At 40.1% G+C, this 24,480-nt stretch overlaps 1 long non-coding RNA gene across 1 annotated transcript; it reads left to right on the forward strand.

Moving 5' to 3' along the window:
* Positions 1–3,619: 3,619 nt before the first annotated feature.
* Positions 3,620–12,666, forward strand: LOC137340098 (uncharacterized). The gene is made up of 3 exons (XR_010966703.1): positions 3,620–4,100; positions 6,121–6,543; positions 12,531–12,666. It is a non-coding gene; the product is annotated as an uncharacterized lncRNA (long non-coding RNA).
* Positions 12,667–24,480: the final 11,814 nt, after the last annotated feature.

Consider the following 24,480-nt stretch of genomic DNA (forward strand, 5'->3'; position numbering starts at 1 on the left):
TAGGACAGATGACCAAGCTTGGTCAAAGAGGCAGGTTCTAAGGAGCATAAAAAAGAGGAAATAGAAGCGATGGGCTCGGGTCCGGAGCCCATCTAACACTAACCACCAAAAATTCTAACCAATAAACTACATACTTACCTGTAACTTACCCCTGCCACTCCTGCTTGTGTTGTGACGTCACTTTTTGATTTTTCTGTCCGTTTGAGACTCCGCGCTCGCGCCGCTTTATGGTCTCTCTCAGGTCCCCACACTCTCACCGCTTTATGGTCTCTCTCAGGTCCCCACACTCTCACCGCTTTATGGTCTCTCTCAGGTCCCCACACTCTCACCGCTTTATGGTCTCTCTCAGGTCCCCACACTCTCACCGCTTTATGGTCTCTCTCTCAGGTCCCCACACTCTCACCGCTTTATGGTCTCTCTCAGGTCCCCACACTCTCACCGCTTTATGGTCTCTCTCAGGTTCCCACACTCTCACCGCTTTATGGTCTCTCTCAGGTCCCCACACTCGCTGCTTTATGAATGAAGACAATGATAAAATGTGAACTTTTTTCACTGGGGCTGATTTTCACCCGCTCTGATGGGCACAAATGGGGTTAAAACGGCAGCGCAGTATTTGCCACCCCGTTTGGGCTTCCGTGGTGCCCGCTGCCATCTTTACTCAGATTAGGACCTAGGTGCCCACAGGTATCTGGTGTTTAAACAGGGGTCCTATCATGCAGATAGGATCACGTTGCAATTTTCCAGTGATTCAGCAGGACTACCATTGAGGGCAGAACTCGCACAGGAAACTGGACATTGCAGGAAGTTGAGAGTATGTTTACAGTGCTATTGAAAGGGGCACTCACAGGTAAGTAGCTCTGTTCTAGTAGGAATTATTGATTTCTCCAAAGTGCTGTATTAGTGTGGGAGAAGTTGTTGAACAATTTTTCTGGACTTGAAGAGCCTCTTGGGAGGTAGAAGGTCTCATTAAAATTGAAGGAGTTTTGGCTACCCCTATATGGTTGATGGAGGAGGAAGAGGAGCAGCAGCAACAACTAGATGAAATGAAAACCACACACCATCATTCACACATATCACCTGAAAACTAAGGCTCTGATAATGTGGAATTACTGCGTACACATGCACACACGAACGAACGCATGCACACAATCCAAAGGTTCCACTTCTTTACTGGCTTCAACAATTGCCACCAAACAACACAGTTTGGAGCCTATAAAGCACCATTAATAGGATAATCGCTTAAAATGGACTTGTATAATGGAGATCAAAAGTAATCAAACTAATTGTGAATGTGGATTATAAAAAGGCCTTGAGACAAAGGTATATAAGGTGAACAGAAGAAAAGAAATAAACAGGTCAAAATTTTATGGGAAATTACTTGTTAAATTGACTCATCAAAAATCTTTGAATAGAATTTAAATTTAAAAAAATAAACTGATGTCAAATTTTCCTATCATTTGGTGGGTGGTGAATATTACCGACACCAAAGAAACTACTCAAAGATGCATTCTGGCTGTGTTTTCAATTAGGAACCAGAACAGGATCCCTATGAAGGTTCAGTATTGCATGAACCAGCTAAAGTCTCTGCACAACTTGCCTAATAAGTCCTGAGAGCCAGTTGGCATCTTCACCCAGAGCTGATGAGGCATCTGAGAGAAAGAATGCAGGATGCATAATGAAATTCTATAGTCTTGTAATCTCCCTGACATAGCTGCTTGGAGAGACATTTACCATTCATTATTGAAACGTATGTCCTAAAATAGGAGACCGTGGGTCTTATAAACCAAAGCTAATATTGTGTCTATTTCATGTGGTTGGTAGTCTTGGAAATCAAATTGTAAATAAACCTGTTTAGGATTGTTTCATTACCAGCAACATACCAGGTATCATATATCAAAAAATGAATTCATTGCTGTCTCAGAATGTTCAGAATTGGATATTTTTTTAATCCTTTTGCTCAAGGATTGAAGCATTGGAGCAAGCCTGTTGCAGATACCAGGGGAAAACAGTGGCAGTCAAAACGAGAAAATGTTAGGTCTGTGAGGTCAGACCTCTTACATCTCAACTGACTGTTTCTAGTTATCACAAATGTTGCTTTGACTTGTATCTGATAGTGTTATTGATCTGACAGAAAATATACTCACTATAACTTGTATTAGGATATCTACCTTGAATTCTCTGTGGCCTACAATGTCATTTATATATGTCCGGAAATCCTGCCAAAACCTAGCATGTGGGAATTCAGCTGAAAACAGTTGAAGAGATAGTATCACATTGTTAGTTTTATGCAATCTTCAGTCTCAAGCAATCAAAAGTCAAATTTGCATAAAGTAATTTGTAGCATTCGCCTAGAGAAGTATCCAAGTAAATTGCTTTAATCTAATTTCAATACAAAATATGCATATATATTAATAAAGTTGGGATGAACTGGACTTTTGCCTGTGTTTGGATTTATTATTGGACATGATGGCATTTTTGTGAGCTACTTCATGTAGCTGTGAACAGTGGAGAAGCCCCAGGGGCACATTTCTGAGAAATGTTGCTTTATCTGGCTCTGCCCACTTGTATGCTCTTCCTTTAGCATCTAATTTTGACCTTCATTAGAAACTTAATTGTCCTGTGTTCTAATCTGCTTAATAGTCACTGAATACCATATAGTTTTGAACCAAAATTTTACCTTTCTTATCACTGCCCACATAATGAAAATGTGTTTGAAGATTAGTTGCATAGTGGTGAATCAAACTGGTATTTTAATCTTACAAGTAGAGCAATGGACTCCATAAAAGTTTATGACTGTGAATTTGCATTATTGTCAAAGGACTGCCAAACTAAGTAAATAAATTTTTAAAAAAAATCTCAGCAGGAGGTGGAAACTTTGGACATATATTAATCGCTAACACAAGGCAATATGCACATATCACACTAATATTTTTCAACATGTAAGACATAGGATGGTTGAGAAGAGGCATTATCCTGGCTTTCCTAATCTGAGTGGAATCCTTACATTGCACAGTATGTTTGAGAACAAAAAAATTGGTAAGAGGATCATAGAAATGTTATCATCATCCTGGGGAACTTTCAGGATATTTAAGATTTCTTCAGGATATTCCCTTAGGCCTGGTGCAATCTCATTGTTTTCATGACTAGTGATCTCATTGAATAACACATCTAACAAAATCCTTCAAATTGTCTTGCCTAATTTTATGTTATAATGCAGCAGCTTACAAAATACTAGATAACTTCTAGCTCAAATTCAAGATGCTTTGTTGATGACTCCTGAAAATCATTTAACAAACCTGTTCTCATCATCATTTGTTTTTGTTAATGACTATCCTTTTTAACTAAACTGTATAAAATGAAATTTCCCAACTATTGGACGAAAAAAAGTAATTAAAACAATGAGAAAAGGAATATTTTTAAATGTTCCTACACGATTCTGTAGCTATTCAGTTATGGTTACATTTTATCCCAGCCCTCGACACATAGCAAACTCAATAAGTCAGTGCAGCCCCATGAAAGGCAGCTTGCCTGAGTGCACCTGTTTCCCAGAATCAGTTCATCAATAAAAGCCCTGACCTGCTTTCCTTTCTAATTATCGCGATAGAGTGGAATAGATGAACTGACATTCGCCAAATTGCAGCAAAGCTGTCCTCGAGCACGACCAGATATCAAAACACAAGATTATATTGTGCCAAACGGGACTTCAGTCAGGGTGGTAACAGTGGCGTCGTTCAGCTGCTGTGTGAGCTAGGAGGCAGGAGCAGGAAGGAAAAGATCTTCCCCGTGTGTGTGTGTGTGGTGAGCGCGCTGCGATTGCTCGGAGCTATCGGGATAAAAAAAAAAGCGCGTTTATTCGTGGTTACCTCTGGCAATTCGGGGCCAGTGTTTCCCCCTCCCTGGATTCTTCAAACTATCATCACCATTAACTGCATTTCCAGCTTGCCTAAGTGGAGTCGCCTCAATACCACTGACGGAGGGGACTCCAACACATACTTGTGTTTTCTCTAAGAGACGATAATTGTCATGTAAGAAAAAGAAGCCGCTTGCGTTTGACAAACTCGAAACGCGTTGACATGTTGAAGAGAAGACGTCTGCTCGAGGTAAGAACTCACTTGTGTTTTTTTTCCCCCCTTCAAATTGCCCTTCTTCTCGCTTCGTGTGTTTTCTTGCTCAGTATTGGTGACTTTTCCTCCTGAGAGACAACAGACAAATTTTTTTTTTTAAAAAAGAGTTCCCAGATCATTTACTATATAATCACATATTTTCTGTATCGGTTTATTAAAAGAAACACGGATGCCTCTAATAATTCAAATACGAAACTTGTTTTGGACGTGTGTCGCGCATCAGAATATTCGGCGAAAGTGAGTGAATGGTGTTAATTTGCACCAATTGACTCACCATCCGGGAGGGAAAGGAGCGCGGAAATCCAGGTGATGATAAATATTCAGAGCGAGCTCCCCACCACGTAAGTCACATTTACACGGCTCTCGTGGAATGCTAACTGTGCCGCCAAAACCAAGCCCCCCCCCCCTTCAAAAAAATATTAAAAATTAAAAAAATAATCTGCACTTCTGGTATTATGTTGGAAAGCCCCGGAGCGCTCCTACACTGCAGTCACAATGCTGCTTGTAGCCGGATAGGATGCTGTCAGTTTGATACACCAACCGAGCGTGCGGTTTGTGCTTATTCTGTTTCATGGGGCACAGCTAAAAAATACTGCAAAAAGTGGGCATAATTGCTAAAGAGCAAAAGCTATGAAATGCGTAGTCTTGGACGTCCATCGTTTGTAAACCAGACTGATCTATTTCCTTAAAAATATTTGTATTGTGTTTTCAAATAGAAATCAATGGCTTGCCTTATCTGCTGTTTGCTTTATGCCAAAGGCTGTTACAACTCTAGTGTTGAGTTTTAAAAACAAATCTAAAGCCCGCACAACTGTCTGGGAAACCTCAATATTATTCATGTCTTAACCATGATGCCATACTTCATACAGTATCTATTTGAGTAAGTTTTATTTGTAAATTATATTTCAGGACTAAAATATCATTTGTGTGAACCATCTTATTTAATGCTGGTGCTAAACATATAGCAGAATGTTTCCATCTTGGCAACATTGTGCTTTATTTTACGAGATCAATTGTCATATTTTAACATAAAAATGATCTTAAATGTGATGTATTGCATGACCATTGGGACTGTAATAAGACTTGTATTGCTAAAGAATATTGGATGCAAACTATAGGTATAGGGGGGCAATGATAAAATAAATGTGAAATATGGCATGTTAGAAATAGCATTGACGTTTTGGGTTAAACTATAACTGAATTGACTGATTACCTTTATTGGTGTGGATGTTTAGTGAAAAGTACAACTGCATAATTTTGCAGTTTTTATCATAAAAATTAAATGGGTTTGCTTTTAAATGAGTACAGTGAAATTGCCTTCAAATTCTTTGTACTTTTCATGTTTTTTTTTAAAACTCTTACTCTGTTGTGTTTGTTTACTTTTGTTACTAATTTTCCTGTCTAGGCAATGTTTCATAGGCAACACTTTTGAAGATGTGTATGTAATACTGTCAGCACAAAGCATTATGGATGCTGTAGTTTTCCTAAGCATTTTTTTTATTATCTTGAATGGAAATCTGACTATTGAAAATTTAAAGCAGCAGAAAACACTCCTCTAATCTCAAACTGAACTTTGAAGTGGGGAAGAAAGTCACCCTTCAAAAAATACTAACAATCTTGTGGTTTGAAATTAGAGGTTCAAATGACATTATTAAAATCTATAAAGCAGTTACATAAACTTTCTGCATGCTGTGACTGGATGGAAGAGATGTTTGGATGGGAAAATAGAAAATGCATTTTATTGAATATTCAAACCATTCTATTCAATTTTATGTATTTATTCCCCTCATCCACATATGCATTTGAAGGAAGTTTCTTTTGATTCTCAACAATTAGCTAATTGTTAATTGATTTAATTTTTTCTAAGTGTGAATGGGAACTGAAAGTATTTTTTACTTAACATTTCAAAACAAACTCAGAAGGTTGCTGTTGGGCTCTGGAAGAATTTTGTTAGCCAGAACAAGAATACGTAGATAATTCTTTCTTCTTTTATTAGATGAACACCTGGTAGACCTGTACAAATGTTATCTGATTCCCACATCACGTTGCACTGCTTCCCTGTTCCATCTTCGTTTTACATGCTGCACCTCATTTGACAATGTTTCTAAAAGGCAACACTCTGGGACTGTGGGATGTAAGATGTAGGATGGTTCCAGTTCCAAGATCAAAAGGACAACATCATATCTGGCAGATGAATGGAGAACCACCTCCCTTGATTTGGACTGCTCCAGCTGTACCTGGTCTTTTCAGAATAATTGGCCCTCCCCAGCTTCATCCTCTGCCCTCTCCACACACCCCTCCTGAGTTTCTACAGGTTCCATTGGGATGGCAGGTCCCTTACGATTCTTTCATTCCTTTGATGGTGATGCCTTCTGCACCAGAACCAGCTGTTCTCCAGCTTCCACTTCCAAATATGCAGGTAGGGAATGTGATATGCAGTACACTTCAACATAATTCATAATTTGATGTGATTACACAAGGAATGCTCTTAGGAAATATGGGAAGATACACACAAAGTGCAAGGAACTGAATATTGCTTAAAAGAAAATCACTTAACAATATGTTATTGTTAATCTATTCAACTTAAAATTGGAAGGAGAAATTGTTTGCAAAGCTGACAGAAAATAATATCTCCTTGCTACTACTACTATTGTATAAATAATAAAAGCACTAGGATATATATTTGTTTTATTTCACTTGGGGCTTTCTGGATACTGAATTATCAACAGCTGTTGACATTTCTATAGTGCTTCTGATCAACAGAGATCTTGGAGAACTTTACAAGATGTGGATAATGATTGGATATTAAGCAGGGTGGAAAAAGAGCAGTTAGGAGGGAGAGAAAGCATGGTGACAGAGAAGGACCTTTGGGAGGGTTTAGTAGGCAGGGAAAGAGGTGACAAGGTGGAGATGCTAAACAAGGGGTGGGAGTCATAATAGCTGAAACAGTGACTGCTGATAGGGGAGCAGAGGGAGCAAAGAATGAGAAATAGACTGGTATTGGAAGTGTGGAGGTTGCTAACAGGGATAAGTGGTCTAGATTGCAGATAGAGAAGGGTGAGGCTGTTGGAGAGGTTTGAAGATGAGGAAGCGAATCTTAAAGTCGATCTTCTGAAACACTGGTCATTTGGCAAGGTGATGATAAGACAGGTCTTAGTATGGTTGAGAATATAAGATCCAATGTTCTGATTGACATTTTATGGAGGGTGGAAGTGAGAAGATGATGTTTGAGAGGTGAAAGAAAGCAGTCTTGGGTGATGGATCGGATGTGAAGAGGAAGCTGAGTTCTGAGTTGAGCAGGATGCACTCTGGACTTAACCTGACCTTGCAGCTGGGGAGGTTGATGGAGTCAACATTGGAGGTGCATAGGTGTTTGTGATGTATAACAGATGGACAAATACCAAGCATGAAATGTTTAAGAAGATAAAGCAAAATACTGTGGATGCTGGGAATCTGAAATAAAAACAGAAAATGCTGGAAATACTTCGCAGGTCCAGATAGCATCTGTGGAGAGAGAAACAGAGTTGACGTTTCAGGTCAATGACCTTTCGTCAGAACTGGAAGAAGTAAAGCTTTTAACAGTTTTTAAGCAAGTACAGAGGCAAGGGAGGGGAGGAAAGAACAAAAGTGAAGGTCTGTGATGGGGTGGAGGACCGTAGTGATTAAATAACAAAAGGAATGAAGGTGCAAGACAAAGGAGGGTGGTAAAGGGACAAGTAAAGAACTAAAAGATGGGTCTAGAGGAGCTGTAAATGGCAACAGCGGAACCATTACTGGCACCTGTTGTCCGAAAAAATGGGAGCAGTGGTTATGATCTGAAGTTATTGAAATCAATGTTGAGTCCGGAAGGTTGTAAAGTGCCTAATCGAAAGATGAGGTGCTGTTCCTTGAGCTTCCGTTCAGCTTCATCGGGTCAGAGTGGGAGTGGGACGGAGAATTAAAATGGCATACAACTGAAAGCTCAGGGTCACACTTGCGGACTGAATGGAGGTGTTCAGCAAAGCAATCACCCAATCTGCATTTGGTCTCCCCAATGTATAGGAGGCTGCATCATGAGCAGTAAATACAGTATACTAAATTGAAAGAAGTACAAGTACATCGCTGTTTCAACGGGAAGGAATGTTTGGGGCCCTGGACGATGGGAAGAGAGGAGGTGAAAGGGCAGGTGTTGCATCTCCTACGCTTGCACAGGAAGGTGCCATGGGAAGGAGAGCAGGTGTTGGGGGTGAGGAACACAGATGCTGCTTGACCTGCTGAGTATTTCCAGCATTTTCTGTATAAATGTTTAAGATATATGTTTTAGGGAAACTTGATTTGTATAGAAGTTACAAAAGGAATTATTGAATTTTATCCTACAAATGTTAAAGTAAATGTTGATTCCCTTTAACTGACATACATGAAGCTTATGAATTAGTTTTAATTAGAAGCCCTGAATGTTTGTTTAGAAAAATATTTTAAATAATGCTATATAATTTCCAAGTATGATAGTGTGAAAAATTGTTCTAAATCATTGCTTTTTTTCTCTGGTAGCATATATCTAAGAACCTCATAAATGCTGTTGTAATGCTTCACTGTGTCACATGATATAACCATTGCTACTGTATTCATAAGACTATCATAGCAAACAATTGCTTAGGCTTAGCGCTTTAACCATTTGCAAATATATTATGAATTGGTGAGTTACACAACAACAACTTGTATTTATATAGACACACTGGAACACCATCACAGACTTGAATGATAATTTACAAACTGCTCCATCTTTGCATTTGTGGTATATGATCATCAGAATTTCTCAATTGTATTAAGACCGTGTATTAGAATCCAATCTAATTATTCTTCTGTGTATTTATAAAGCAAAAATGTGACATGGCCGAGCACAGACTTTGTTCTGGTTTCAAAAGGAGATTTATAGTGAGTCATGGATTCAATATTACCCTATGAAATGTGACATTTGGAAATTTTTATTGTCATAAGCACAAAGTTGTGCTATTGCAAATATAACTTTTACCAGCATGCTCATAACAATCCTCATACAGTTAGATTTTTGTTAAAATCTTAGCATACATCTTTGTCAATTGACTAATGTCTAAGATGCTTATCTTGCATTGCTCTCCTCCAGTTTTGAGGTTGTAAAGATTGATTCATGATTCCAAAAGCCAATGAGTTTTCACCTGAATGTATATTCTGGTACTTTGGTTATTCACATGATCTTAATAGTAACATGGCAGTGAGGGGAGAGTTGGGGTGTGACATAGTTAGAGGTAGAAAATATGCTTTGTGCTTTATTGCTTAGGGTACTGCAGCCCGTAGTGTCAGGTACAGAGGCTCAAGATGTACACTATGCCTGATCTGCTGAGCACAGGGAAATGTGGATTAGTGCTGGAACCTTGTGCACAAACTGGTATGCCAGGCTTATTAAGGAATCTTACAACACCAGGTTATAGTCCAACAAATTTATTTTAAAATCACAAGCTTTCGGAGATTATCCCCTTCGTCATCTGACGATTCATCTGACGAAGGGGATAATCTCCGAAAGCTTGTGATTTTAAAATAAATTTGTTGGACTATAACTTGGTGTTGTAAGATTCCTTACATTTGTCCACCCCAGTCCATCACCGGCATCTCCACATCAAGGCTTATTAAGGATCAATTTGTGATGGAAATTAGGCTAGTTCCCCATACTGCACTGGTGCCCTTAAGAAGCAAACCAATTGATCAGTGCCCATTAAAAGCAACTATATAGAGCTACCCCAATAACGAGAGATAGAACTATAGACCAGTTAGCTTAACATCAATGATGTATGTATGGTGTGTAAATAGCAAATGAATTTCAATACAGATAAGTGTGAGGTGATGATTTTGGTAGGAGGAATAAGGAGGCCACATACTCTTTGGAATATAATATTCTAAATAGGGTAGCAGAGCAAAGGGATCTAGGGGTACAGATTCACAAATCAATAAAGTAGCAACACAGGATAACAAGGCCATGAAAAATTCAAACAAAGCATTGGGGTTCATTTCTAGAGGAATATAATTGAAAAGCAGAGAGGTTATATTAATCTTGTATAAACTTTGGTTAGACCCCACTTAGAGTGCTGTGTAAAGTTCTGGCCTCCATATTACAAAAAGGATATGGAAGAAACTAGAGAAGGTGTAAAAAAAATTACAAGGATGATACTAGAACTGAGAGATTATATCTATCAGGAAAGGCTGAGACATTTACTCTAGAAAACAGAAGACTGAGGGGTGACCTAATAGAGGTCTTTAAAATCATAAAGGGGTTTGATAAGGTAGACGTAGAGAAGATATTGCACTTGTGGGGGAGTCGAAAACTAGAGGTCATAAATGTAAGATAGTCACTAATAAATCCAATAAGGAATTTAGGAGAAACATTTTTACCTAGAGTGGTTAAAATGTGGAACTTGCTACCACATGGAGTAGTTGAGGCAAATAGCATAGATGCATTTAAAGGGAAGCTAGACAAGTACCTAAGGGAGAAAGGTATGCTGATGTGGGAGGAGGCTCGTGTGGAGCATAAACACAGGCATAGACCTGTTGGGCCGAATGGCATGTTGGTGTGCTGTAAATTCTGTGTAATCTGTAGGAACACAAATTTATGCAAGGTGGTGACTCATCAGACTTTTTAATAATTATTAAAAATGGAAATCTAAGAATGTTTGCAAAGAACTAGGCATATGTGGTATGTGGTATAACTTAAAATTCATAGCAGAATTTCAACATTGAGATCGATGACTAAATAAACACCAAAGATTCTGTGTATCATTTCCAAATACAGTCTACTCCTCTCAATTCTGGTTTTAAAAAAATTGCAATAAATTCTCATCATGCTATTATTTATGTTGCTTAAATCAAACTATTGGATCATTCAAAAAGCAACTTTGAATTATAAAGAGTAAAGAAAAGACTTGCATTTATATAGCACCTTTCATGACCCCAAAGCGTTTTACAGCTAATTAAGTACTTTTGAAATGTTGCAATATAGGAAATACAGCAGCCAATTTGCGCACAGCAAAGTGCCACAAACAGCAATTGATAATGACCAGATGGTGTTTGTTGAGGGATAAATATTGGTCAGAACTCGCCTGTTGTTCTTCAAAATAGTGCCATGGGATCTTTTACATCCACCTAAGAGAGCAGATGGGGCCTCGGTTTAGTGTTTCATCTGAAAGACGGCACCTCCGACAGTGCAGCACTCCCTCAGTACCGTACTGGAGTGTCAGTCTAGATTTTGTGCTCGAGTCTCTGGAGTAGGACTTGAATCCACAACCTTCTGACTTGGAGATGAGCGTGCTATCCACTGACCCACTGCTGACACCGTAGGCCAAAAATGCCTTATTAGCACAAGGCTCGCTCAGAATATATTAACTAGGGCTTTATTCATTTTAATATGTTCTAGTGTGTAACAAAAAAACAGGGTTTTTTGATCTGTTGATGAATCAGTTGTAGTTGGCACAGCACTTGTATTAGAATTTATTTAATATAGATTAGCCCAATATTTGTAATGTTACAGGTGCTCCCTATTTATCAATTGTGCAGTGATGGTCACTAACCTTTGCAGATGTGTAAAATGCTGTAGAATTCAAGTTATCACCCCAACCCGGTGCTTTTCTTGAGTTCATCAGAATATGAAAAATTGATCAGATCACAGTATGATGTGACCTTTGTGCAGTTTCCTCGGCAGCGTTCCAGTATGCTTCTGGTCTCCTTGATAACAAAGGGGGGGAAAGTTCAGTTGTCCTTGAAGCCTGGATAGAATAAATAACACTTAAAATGGAGCATCCACAAAAGGTATTCTCTTACATTTTTATTGCAAAGGAAAGTATTGGAATTCTACAGTATTAATCTTTCATTGACATACATAGCACAAAGTGCATAGGGGCGTGCAGAGATAGTTGAACCTCTGTTTGCTGAAAATTATTTTAGAATTCACTCGGGTGAATTTTCATCAGCCGCCAGGCTGAGACACCGCCCAATATCCACTGAAGCCAATGGAAATAGAAATTGGGTGGTGTGTAAAACGGGCGACTAATCCATTACCGGCTGTTCTCCATCCAGCGGTAAAGGTGAAAATTCATCCCACTGTTTGTTTAGCAATGAGAATTTACAACTGTCTTTCAAAAAATGTTATATTTATCCATTCTGAATCTGTAGTGTCTCCCAATGGTTTTTACTTATCTTCTACACACTAGCTATTGCTATAAATATTCAGTTAGAATGTTCTAGACAGCACAAGATAAATAATCTTGCATTTAGATAAACTGAGTTTTTTTTAAGGAGTAAAACAGACTGGACTAAGTACTAATTTGTAATTTATATCTTTTAAATGAAACTTATTTTTCTAGATGCAAAATATGGTAATTATTGTGTAATTTGTTTTTACAGTGGGAACGAATAATGCATCCCCCAGTAGTAGGATTTCCTCCACCTGTTGGTGTGGATTTCATTCCCATACTTCCACATATGTACACTTCTTCCCGGCCACCATCAAGTAAGGGTTGGGAAGAAAAAAGGACACCTGATTGCAAGGTAAGATTTTTGTTTAGATGTATTTTGCTCGATATTGAAATGCAGACCTCCTGATTCTCTGTTCCTTGTATCAGTAAAATGGTGGTTAAGGAAGCTGGCAACTTTTTTTAATTCAGTGGAAGGATGGAAAATACTGCAAGTCTGAAGTTTGGGGCCTGACTTTTTTTGGAAGAGAGGCAAGAAATCAGGATCACCGAAGTATCTGTGTAAAGTTCAAAGGACCTGCAGAGTAAATTATATTGTTGGGCATTCCAATTTTCTGCCACTAGCTTGCGCTCAACTATTTACTTAGTTCCCTGAGGGTTTCTAGCTGCAGTGATCCAGCAGTGGAACATTACAATGCTGAAATATTTGTGTATTATTTCCAATTACAATTATGCCTCTTAAAACAAAGTCTTTTTAATTCAAGTAATCTGATAATTCAATTTTTAGCACTAAATTTTCACTTTGCATTGTTTACATTGCTTAATTTAAATTATTAGATATTTCAAATTTTTAGCATTGATTTTCCACTTTCCTACTATTTATAATGTTTAAATCAAACGAGTGGTTAATTCATTTTTTTTTCTTTTTAAAAAAAAGTAATTGAATTATATGAAGGAGACTAACTGTTTTATTTGCACAAGTCATTCAGTGAGAAGGATAGTAACAGACTTCAGGGGGACGACTGGTGAAATGGGCAGACATTTGACACAGAAGTGTGAAGTAATACATTTTGGTAGGAAGAATGAGGAGAAACAATATAAGCTAAATGGTACAATTTTAAAGGGAGTGCAGGAGCAGAGATCTGGGGGTGCACCTACACAAATCTTTAAAGGACAAGTTGAGAAGGCTGTTTTTGTAAAAAAAAATATATGGGATCCTGGGCTTTATTAATAGAGGCATAGAGTACAAATGCAAAACCTTTATAAAACACTAGTTAGGCCTCAGCTGGAGTATTGTGTTCAATTCACACTTTAGGTAGGATATCAAGGCCTTGGAGAGGGTGTAGAAGAGATTTAATAGAATGGTACCAAGGATGAGGGACTTCAATTATGTGAGAAGCTGGGTTGTTCGCCCTGAGAGCAAAGAAGGTTATGAGGAGATTTGATAGAGGTGTTCAAAATCCTAACTGGGTTTGATTAGAGTAAATAAGGAGAAACTGTTTCCAATGGCAGAAGGCTCGGTAACCAGAGGACACAGATTTAAGGTGACCGGCAAAAGAACCAGAGGCGACAAGAGGAGAAAAAAAATTACGCAGTGAGTTGTGATCTCGACTGCATTGCATGTAAAGGTGGTGGAAGCAGATTCAATAGTAACTTTCAAAAGGGATTTGGATAAATACTTGAAGGGGAAAAAAAATTACAGGGCTATGGGGAAAGAGCAGGGGAATGAGACTAATTGGATAACTCTACCAAAGAGCCGGCACAGAAACAATGGAACGAATGGCCGCCTCCTGTGCTATATCGTTCTGTGATTCTATAATACATCAACTAGGCCTTTTTGTTAATTCTAATTAAGATGTTCTAGTTGTAAAAACAAAACCACCTTCATTTTTTTGACACCCCCGTCTGGACAAAACATATTCTTTTATCTTATCAGTTTTTGTGAACTGAATTGCTTGTTAAATTCAGTTGATCTTGAGAGTTGACCGAATTACAATGGTAACGTGTTGGACTGATATTTATACTTGGGTTTCCAATAGGGTGCTAGTGTTGCCAGTCTCCCTTTAGTCAGTGGAGGGAGGAAAACTTTGCCAGCGATGGGTTGCCTGTGGATGAACTATCTTGTTTTTCCAAACAAGAAGCAAATCTAGAATAGGGGAGAAAAAGAAGCAAATGTGCAAATTTTATATATAAGTTGTATCTAGTGCATGCACTTAGTGTGTGCCGCCACACACACTTCCTATTGCACTTCTGCAGAACATTTCCAGTTAACACTTTTATATCCCTCTTAATCATAGGCAGATTTGTACTAACCCAGCCAAATTTACTAGGCAAATTTAATCTTCCCACATGACTGACTCCCCAATTTGATTGTCCCTGCCCTGGCTGCCACTTTCTCTGGCGCTGCAGCAGACCAGAGAGAAGTAAATTAAAACAAACTCTAATAATTATTCAGCTCCAAGCTAGGTGTAAAACGGTAGGAAAATTTAAAGTTTTTGAGCAACGATTCTTATAATTAAGACCATTTATATTTTCTGTCTCCCATACTTGGTGCTCTTTTTCTTACAGATACAAAAACAAACCTTAAAATGCTGCATTTGTTCCCTCTCCAAGAACATACCATTTCCACAATATCTGCAAATCCTTAATTGACCTGCCAATCAAACAAAGCTTATCTGCAACCTGACCCCAAAGTGAACTCACCATTCATTTCAAGAATGGTAAATAATTATATCTTCTACCTTAAAAGGGGCACACACCTACATGTACCTGTCCTCATAACACAGTGCTTCTTTGGACTTATACTGATTCATTAGTTATATCTATATAGATTAAAAATCTTGTATGTGGTGCACAGTTCCTGTAATCCTTTTACATCAACACACATATAATGGAAATTGCCTAAATATTTACTAAAAAAAAGTGTGGAAACATTTATAGTGCAAAAATGTTAAATTAATATTTTATAATGGGAAAATCATATGTATGCATTTTGCTGTCACAGTTTGTCGAATCATTGAAAATTCTGGTCTAATTGCTTTCAGTAGGTGAAATTTCTAATGTCCAAAATAAGGTTTTAAACAATTAAAAAAAAATTTACATTAACATTACCCATTGAATTGTCTTTTAATGCCTTTCTTTAAAGTTTTTACTTTAAGATCTTAGTCTATTTCAAAAGCTTAACCAAAGAACAGTTGAATGGTGCTTTCAACCACATCTGTTCTGTTTGTGCACACATAATTTGCAAAATTTCCTACCTTTCAATTTGTACATGAGAATGAATTGAAGTAAAACAGCATCTCCCCTTACCCTTTGTGAGTTTCTCTGCTTTTTCCAAAAAACTTTGAAAGGGATTGGAGATTGAATTCTGAATTTTTTTATTTCAGGCACGTGATGATATTTACAATTACAGGTATTAACAAACACACTTCCTAATATAAACATTGACAAAGACCAGTTGGGGTGAATGACCTCCTTCTGTGCTGTAGATTCTAAATGACAGAAAAAGTAGGCAAGGCAATGCAGTGGATGTCGAATCATATAATGGTTACAGCACAAAAGGAGGCCATTCGGCCCATCGAGTCTGTGCTGGCTCTTTGCAAGAGTAATCCAGTTAGTCGCATTTCCCCACGCTTTCCCAGTAGCCATGCAAATTTTTTCCTTTCAAGTATTTATCCAATTCCTTTTTGAAAGCCACAATTGAATCTGCTTCCACCATCCTTTCAGGCAGCGCATTCCAGATCATAACTACTTGAACGACAGAGAAAGGAACAGCGATGATCATGGTGATTTTAATCTACATAAAGATTGGAAGAATCTGATTGGCAAAGGTAGCCTGGAAGATGAGTTCATAGAGTGCTTTCGGGACAGTTTCTTAGAGCAGCATGTTCTAGAACCAAAGAGCAGGCTACTCTAGATCTGGTAATGTGTAATGAGACAGGATTAATTAATTACCTCATTGTAAAGGAGCCTCAAGGAGCAGTGATCACAATATGATTGAATTTTGCATTCAGTTTGAGGGAGAGAAGAGTAAGTCTAAGACTAGTGTTTTAAACTTAAATAAGGACAATTATGAGGGTCTGAAGACAGAACTGGCTAATGTGAACTGGGAAATTAGGTTAAGGGATATGTCAGTAGAGATGCAGTGGCAGACATTTAATGAGATAATTCGTAATATTCAGCAAAGGTACATTCCAGTGAGAGAGACTCCAGGGGAAGGACGGACCATCCATGGCTAACTAAGGAAGTTAAAGATAGTATTAAATTGAAAGAAAAAGGATACAATTCTGCGAAGATTAGTGACAGGTCAGAAGATTTGTCAGAATATAAAAACAGCAAAGGATGACTAAACGAGTACGAGAGAAAGCTAGCTAGAAATATAAAAACAGGTAGTAAGAGTTTCTACAGGTATTTAAAATGGAAAAGAGTAAGTAAAGTGAATGTTGGTCCTCTGGAGAGTGAGTCTGGGGAATTAATAATGGAGAATAAAGAAATGGCGGATGAATTGAACATTTTTTGCATTCATCGTCACTGTAGAGGATACAAATAACATGCCAGAAATAATTGTGAATCAAGAGGTGAAAGGGACTGAGGAACTTAAAACATTTACAATCACCATGCAAAGGGTTCTGAAACAAATATTAGAACTAAAAGCTGACAAGTTCCCAGGTCCTGAAGGACTTCATCCCTAGGCCTTAAAAGAAGTGGCTGCAGATGCATTGGTATTAATTTTCCAAAATTCCGTAGTTTCTGGAAGGGTCCCATCAGATTGGAAAATAGCGAATGGAACTCCTCTATTCAAGTGAGGAGGGAGACAGAAAGCAGGAAACTACAGGCCAGTTAGCTTAACATCTGTCGTAGGGAAAATTTTAGAATCTATTATTAAGGAGGTTATAGCAGGGCACTTAGAAAATCTCCAAGCAATCAGGCAGATTCAACACTGCTTTGTGAAAGGGAAATTGTGTTTGACTAATTTATTAGAGTGCTTGTTACTTCCTCAAAGAAATGTGGATAAAGGGGATCCTATGGATGTGGTGTACTTGGATTTCTGGAAGGCTTTAGACAAAGTGCCACATCAAGGGCTACTACACAAAATAAGAGCTCATGGTGTAGGGGGTAACATATTAACATGGATGAAGGATTGGTTAGCTAACAGGAAACAGAGAAGGCATAAATGGGTCATTTTCAGGTTGGCAAGATGTAGTGAGTGGAGTGCCACAGGGATCAGTGTTTGGGCCTCAACTATTTACAATCCATATCAATGACTCGGATGAAGGGACTGAATGTATGGTTGCTAAATTTGCTGATGACACAAAGGTAGGTAGGAAAGTAAGCTGCGAAGAGGACATAAGGGGTTCCATTTTAGCACCTGCTATCGGGTGCGTTCCTGGCGGGGGGGGCTCTGAAAATCGGGGAATCCCAGCTCCAACCCGCCCACTTCCGGGTTCCCCACAGACGTGCTGACATGCACGCGCAGCCCCCGCATGTGGGACTCCTGCAGGCAATTAAAGCCGGCGGGGTGCCACTTGAGAGTATTTATCTTGTCATTTCAGGTCATTAACAGACCTGATTAAGGGAATATGTCAGGAGGGGTGGGATTTTAGAAACTACTGGGATGGTTTCCTGTACTGGAGGAAACACTCCCAGTTGAAATGGACGTGTTGCAGCTATCAGCCTGTGGCAGCTGCAAAGGTCCACTTGACAGGTGGGGAGACCCTCACTCATTGCAGGAGGCCACTCTGTCACTTGGGACAAAGTTTGGCCTCCACCACCCTCCTCCTGACAATCAAATTCACCAACTTGCTCACTTACCCCGGGGTCCAGAGACATGTACCTAACTTGCGAACCCCCTCAGATGTACATCATCCGGATGGGGGCCGCCATAGCTGCAGTCATGACCTCCTCGGAGGGTGAACAGCCTCGCCGGCCAAGCCGTCCACCTCTGACACGTGGAGCTCCACAACACGGTGCTGTGACACATCAACCTGCACAGCAGGAGGGACGGCAACCGCAGAGAGAGATGCGGCGCAGGGGGCACTACCCTCGCCACAGGGTCCACAGACCGAGGCTCAGCTTCCTGGACCTCTCTGAGCAGCAGTGCACACGGAGGCTCAGAGTCACTCGACATGTAGTAGTGGGCATCTGTAGCCTCCGTCATGCCGAGCTGCTCCCGGCTGGGCCGAGCACCATCTTCTTACCTGTCGCTGTCAAAGTCACCACTGCCCTCAACAACTTCTCCTCCGCATCCTTCCAGGGTGCCACCGGGGACATTGCCGACGTCTCTCAGTCGTCGCACAAAAGAGCCCTGCAAATACACCTACACCCACTTTGCAGTGACACAATGGGTGGCATCAGGTGTGGGTCTTCATTGTGATCCTCAGGAAAGGGCATTATTGCACAAACCAGACAAGATTCACAAAGGCGTGGCAGTAGTGGTGCCAATATAATATGTGATGAGTTAGTCAGAATTTAAATTCTAAGTAAAAACCATGACAAACCCTCTAACACCCTTGTGCATCCCCTTCATGCTCACGACACGTTTGCCTTACGCTTCCTACTGCACATATGTGATGCATGCCCTGTGGCTGCAGCACAGGTAGTGGCAGGTTGAGTGAGGCTGACCGTGAAAGAGATGCACGAGAGGGTGAGTATGAGATAGAGCCATGAGATTGTATGAGGATTGGGTTGAGTGGTAGTGGCGGGATGAGTACTGGCGAGGTGAGTAAGTGCAGGTACGATGAGGATGAGGTTTGAGTGGGTGTGAGGGGTGATGTGACAGAGTAGTGTTGGCAGTGCAGAAGGAGATGTAGGGTGGGGGCGGTGATGTGGCAGATGGAGTATAGGGGAAAGAGTAAGTGTACTCACTTTGGCTGACCTACTGAGGACATTGGTGCGCCTCCTGCACTGTATGCAGGTATGTGATATGTTGGTGGTGCAGGTGACCTCCTCTGCCACCTCGCGCCACGCCTTCCTGGTGGCAGAGGCAGGCCGCTTCCTCCCGCCCGCCGGGGGGGAAGATCTCTGTCCTCCTCACCCCATGTATTGATACCTGGAGTGAGGCATCATTAAACTGGGAGCAGCCTTCCCCCTGGGCTGCTCCATGCTGTATTTTTTTTTTCCTATTTGTTGCAGCATCAGTCAGTGAAGGACTGCCCCTTTAAATAGGGCTCCTCCAGCTAACAGACCTTACTGAGCATGCGCAGCCCGCCCGACGCGCAGCTCCGCAGTGGGGAACCCGGAAGACCAGGTAAGTGGATCCAATTAGGCTGCGATCGCGCGCGGGGCAGACTGATATTGCCGGGCGCGTTACCCACGCGCCCAGTAGCCCCCCCCAGCCGCAAACCCGCAGCCCTGGTAATATCGAGCCCAAGGAGTCTGCAAAGGGATCTAGATAGGTTAAGTGAGTGGGCAAAAATTTGGCAGATGGAGTATAATGTGGGAAAATGTGACCTTGTCCACTTTGGCAGGAGGAATAGAAAAGTAGTATATTATTTAAATGGAGAGAGATTGCAGAACTCTGAGGTACAGAGGGATCTGGGTGTCCTAGTACATGAATCACAAAAAGTTAGTATGCAGGTACAGCAAGTGATTAGGAAGACAAATGGAATGTTGTCATTTATTGCAAGGGGAATGGAATATAAAAGTAGAGATATTTTGCTACAGTTGTACAAGGCATTGGTGAGATCACAGCTAGAATACTGGCCTCCTTATTTAAGAAAGGACATAATTGCTTTAGAGGCGGTTCAGAGAAGGTTCACTCGACTGATTCCTGGGATGAGGGGGTTATCTTATGAGGAAAGATTGGACAAGTTAGGCCTGTATATACTGGAGTTTAGAAGAATGAGAGGTGATCTTATTTAAGATCCTAGAAGGGGTAGATGTTTCCCCTTGTGGGAGAGACTAGAACTAGTGGCCACAGTTTCAAAATAAGGGGTCTCCAATTTAAGATGGAGATGAGGAGAAATTTTTTCTCTCAAAGGGTCGTGAGTCTGTGGAACTCCCTTCCTCAGAGAGCAGTAGAGGCAGGGTCATTGAATATTTTTAAGGCTGAGTTAGATAGATTCCTGATTGACAAGGGAGTCAAAGGTTATAGTAGGTAGACAGGAAAGTAGGGTTGAGGTCACAATCAGATCAGCCATGATCTTATTAAATGGCAGAGCAGGCTCGAGGGACCGAATGGCCTACTGCTCTTAATTCGTATGCTTGTATTTGATGCGTAAAAAAGTTTTTCATCATGTCGCCTCTGGTTCTTTTGCCAATCACCTTAAATCTGTGTTCTCCGGTTCTCGATCCTTCTGTCAACAGGAACAGTTTCTCTTTATTTATACACTGACATTCAAAAGGCCTTTGATAAGGTTCCATATAAGAGATTCATGACTGGTAAGGGCAAGTGGTGTCAGTGGCCAGGTTGCAGAATGGATTGAAAGGTGGCTACCACACAGAGGGTAGGAATTAAAGGAAGTTTCTCAAACTGGCGGAAAGTGATATGTGATGTCTCATAGGGATCTGTGCTGGGACCACTGTTATTTACCATATACATAAATGATTTGAACTCGGGAATTGGAGGTTTGCTGTCGAGATTTGCACATTGTAGCACTGCACCTGTCCATTGCCAAAGCAAAGGAAAATGGGCACCCTGAAGTTGACAATAGAGATGGAATTAGTGAACTTTTGAAAAGGCATAGGCTACTTGGGGCAGTTGTAATGGATTTTTAAAGGGCAGGTTGTGTTTGATCAATTATTTGGAGCATTACAGTGCATAGATAAAGGAAATGTGGTGAATGTTGTATGTATGGATTTTCAGAAGCCACTTGATGCCATGTAAAAGATTTGTTGCATAAATTAAGGCACACTTTATTTGGAATGTAGCCATGTGGACTGAGATGCCTAAGGGATAGGAAGCAGAGGATAGTTGTAAATGGATGTTTTTCAGCTTGACAGGATGTGGTTAATGGTGTACCCATAGATCTGTGATGGCACCTGTTGTTTCTGTTTATACAAATAATTTGGACATAGGCACAAGAGGATGATATCAAAGTTTGCTGATTGCATCAAATTAGAGACATTGCAAGTTATGAGGCAGAATCCAATCTGTTGCAGGAGGATAACAACAGCTCAGTGGAGTGTGAGTAGCTGGTACATACAGTTTAATATAGGGAAATATGAAAAAGTACATTTTGGAGGGAAAGAGACTGTGAAAAGAAGTATACCCTAAATGTTAGGATTCTTAAGAGTGGAGGAATAGAGACATTTAGAAATAGATGTACACATCTTTGAGGTGGGAACAATGATAGAATAGGGCATGAAAAGGCAAATAGAATTCTGATTTTCATGTGTATGGAAAATTAATGTAAAAGCAAGGAAGGGATGTTGAATTTGTACAAGGCATTGGTTAGGCTTCCGTTTGAGTATTACTTGCAGTTCTGGGAACCCCATTGTTTGAAGGATATTGGAGCCATGGAGAGGATACAGCTAAAATTCACTAGAATTATACCAATAATGCGAGGATATATTCACGAAGACAGCTTTTAAAAATTGGGCCTGTTTTCACTGGCATAAAGAAGGCCAAGGCAGGTGATCTAAGAGATTTTCAAAATTATGAATGATTTTGGGAGAGGAACTAGTGGAAGATTGTTTCCACTGGTTGGTGAATCAGTAGCAAGGAGCAATAAAATCAGGATTATCACAAGAAGAAATGAAAGGAGAAGTTAGAAGAGATGTTTCCACAAATAAGACTATTAGAACATGGACTGCTTTACCACAAATGGCTGTTATCAAAGAGATCACCAGGAATTTCCTCGGGTTTTCCCAATTGGCCATTGTAACTTTGGTGGAAGATTGCCAGAAACACTCTTGAAACAAGATATCTGGGGTTTCAGCCAATCTTCTGCTAAAGTTATGGCAGCTGATTAGGAGGGGAAAATCCCAGCAACTGTAACTTGATTTAAAAGGGAACTGGATAAATATTTGAAAAGGAAAAATATAGTGGGGTCCAGGAAATAAGATTAGAGTCCATAGCTCCAGTTATAAATTCAGCCCTAGTAAAGACATGATGGGCTGTCTTCTGTGCTGTAATTTCATTGATTCTAAATGCCAGTTAGCTGTGCTCGGCTGGAAAAGTTTTTTAAGCCATGGTTAGTGTTAACAAGTGTGTGACAAATGGAGTTAATAATTCTAACAACACCACATAGAAAATGGCTACATGTGATTACAAGGGAGGTTGTTCATTGAGGAGTTCAGATGACATCATAAGAAAGAACTTGCATTTATATAGCGCCTTTCATGACCTCATGACATTCCAAAGTGCTTTTATGAAGCACTTTATGAAGCCGATTAATTACGTTTGAAGTGATGTCACTGTTGTCGGGAAACGCGGCAGCCAATTTGCACAGAGAAAGGTCCCACAAACAGCAATGGGATAAGTGACCAGATAATTTGTGCTTTTTGTGATGGTTGAGGGATAAATAAGATGGATGAAAGTACCCTGTGGGAAATAGACCTAAACAGATAAATGGAGGGCTGAACCATGACAGTGAACCCCAAAATCATATTCTAACCTTAAAATAATTTCTACCTGATTATTTTAAAGATTCATTCTGTGGTGTTTGAAGGGAGTTTATTTTCTTAGTGGCAGGCATCATGGTGGACAATTATTGGTACTTGATTATGTAGACAGTTTGGGGTTAATGATTGAGCCATATTCACTGTAATTATGCACTGAGTACTAATTTAAATCTGATACAACAGTGTCTATCATACAGTTCAAACACATTTTCAGAAAATAGGAAAATTTGCATTACATTCAATAAAGCTGAAAGAGTACAACAACTTACATTTTATATAGCATCTTTAAGGTAGAAAATATCCCAAGGCGCCTCATAAAGGTGTAATGAGAAACAAATCGATGCCAGACCGAAAGAGTTATTAGGAGGGGTGATGAAAAGCTTAGTCAAATAGGTTGGTTTTAAGGAGGGTCTTAAAGGAAGAGAGGGAGGTGGAGGGGATGGGCTTAGTCAGATAATTCCAGAACGTGGCTCTTGGGCAGCTGAAGGCATGGCTGCAATGGTGGGGCAAAGTGGGGAGGGAGGGGGTGGGAAAGGAGAGAGGGATGCACAAAAGGCCAGATTTGAAGGAACTGAGAGGTTTGAATGGAGATAAGGGAGGTTGGTTGTATGACTGGAGGAGGTTAGAGATAGGGAGGGGTGGGATCATGAATGGGTTTAAACATGAGGGTGAGAATTTTAAATTGGAGATGTTGGGGGCCAGGAGCCAACGTAGGTCACCAAGAACATGGGTGATGGGTGAGCAGAACTAAGTGCAGAATAGGATAAGAGCAGTAGAGTTGTGGATGAGCTGACGTTTACGGAGGGTGGAGGCTGGTTAGGAGAGCATTGGAATAGTCAAGTCTAGAGGTGACAGTGGTATGGATGAAATTTTCACTGTCAGATGGGCTGAAGTAGGAGGCAATATTATAGAGTGGAAGGAAGTCTTTGTGAAGCTCAGCATGGGGTCAAGTAGGGAGCCAGGGTTGTGAAAAGCTTAGTTCAGCTTGATGCAATGGCCGGGGAGGGGGGTGTAATTGGTGGCAGGTTTTGAAGTTGATTGCTTCAGTCTTTCTAATGTTCAACTGGTGGAAATTGCAGCTCATCCAAGAGTGGATGTTGGGCAAGCCATTTTTCAACATAGTGATAGTGGAGGGGTCGAAAGAGGTGGTGGAAATGTAGAGCAGGGTATCGTCAGAATATATGTCTTTGAATGATATCGCCAAGGGTGGCATGTAGATGAGGAAGAGCAGGGGATCAAGTATAGATCCTTGGGGGACTCTGGGGGTAATCAACAAGTTTAATTTGTGTGTAGAGGTCAAGACCACTACTATTTGGTAGAGTGAAAACTTTAAGATAACTCCTTAGGATCCTTACAATTGATAAGAGAGGGCACCTTCATCCATTTAGTTTGAACTGGATTGGGTGATTTGGATCAAGATAATGGTAGTCCAGGAGCTGTGCTTTGACCTACTGCATAATCCATTGTGCTGTAAAATGCACATTTTAACTTAATTGACCCATAATTATACATAGAAAGATCTTTCAAATCAGTACAAAATACACTTACCCACTCAGAAATGGCTAGATAAAATTGCATTAAGGATGAAAAATGTATGA

This window comes from Heptranchias perlo, chromosome 21, assembly GCF_035084215.1.
Source record: "Heptranchias perlo isolate sHepPer1 chromosome 21, sHepPer1.hap1, whole genome shotgun sequence".
Taxonomy (NCBI): domain Eukaryota; kingdom Metazoa; phylum Chordata; class Chondrichthyes; order Hexanchiformes; family Hexanchidae; genus Heptranchias; species Heptranchias perlo.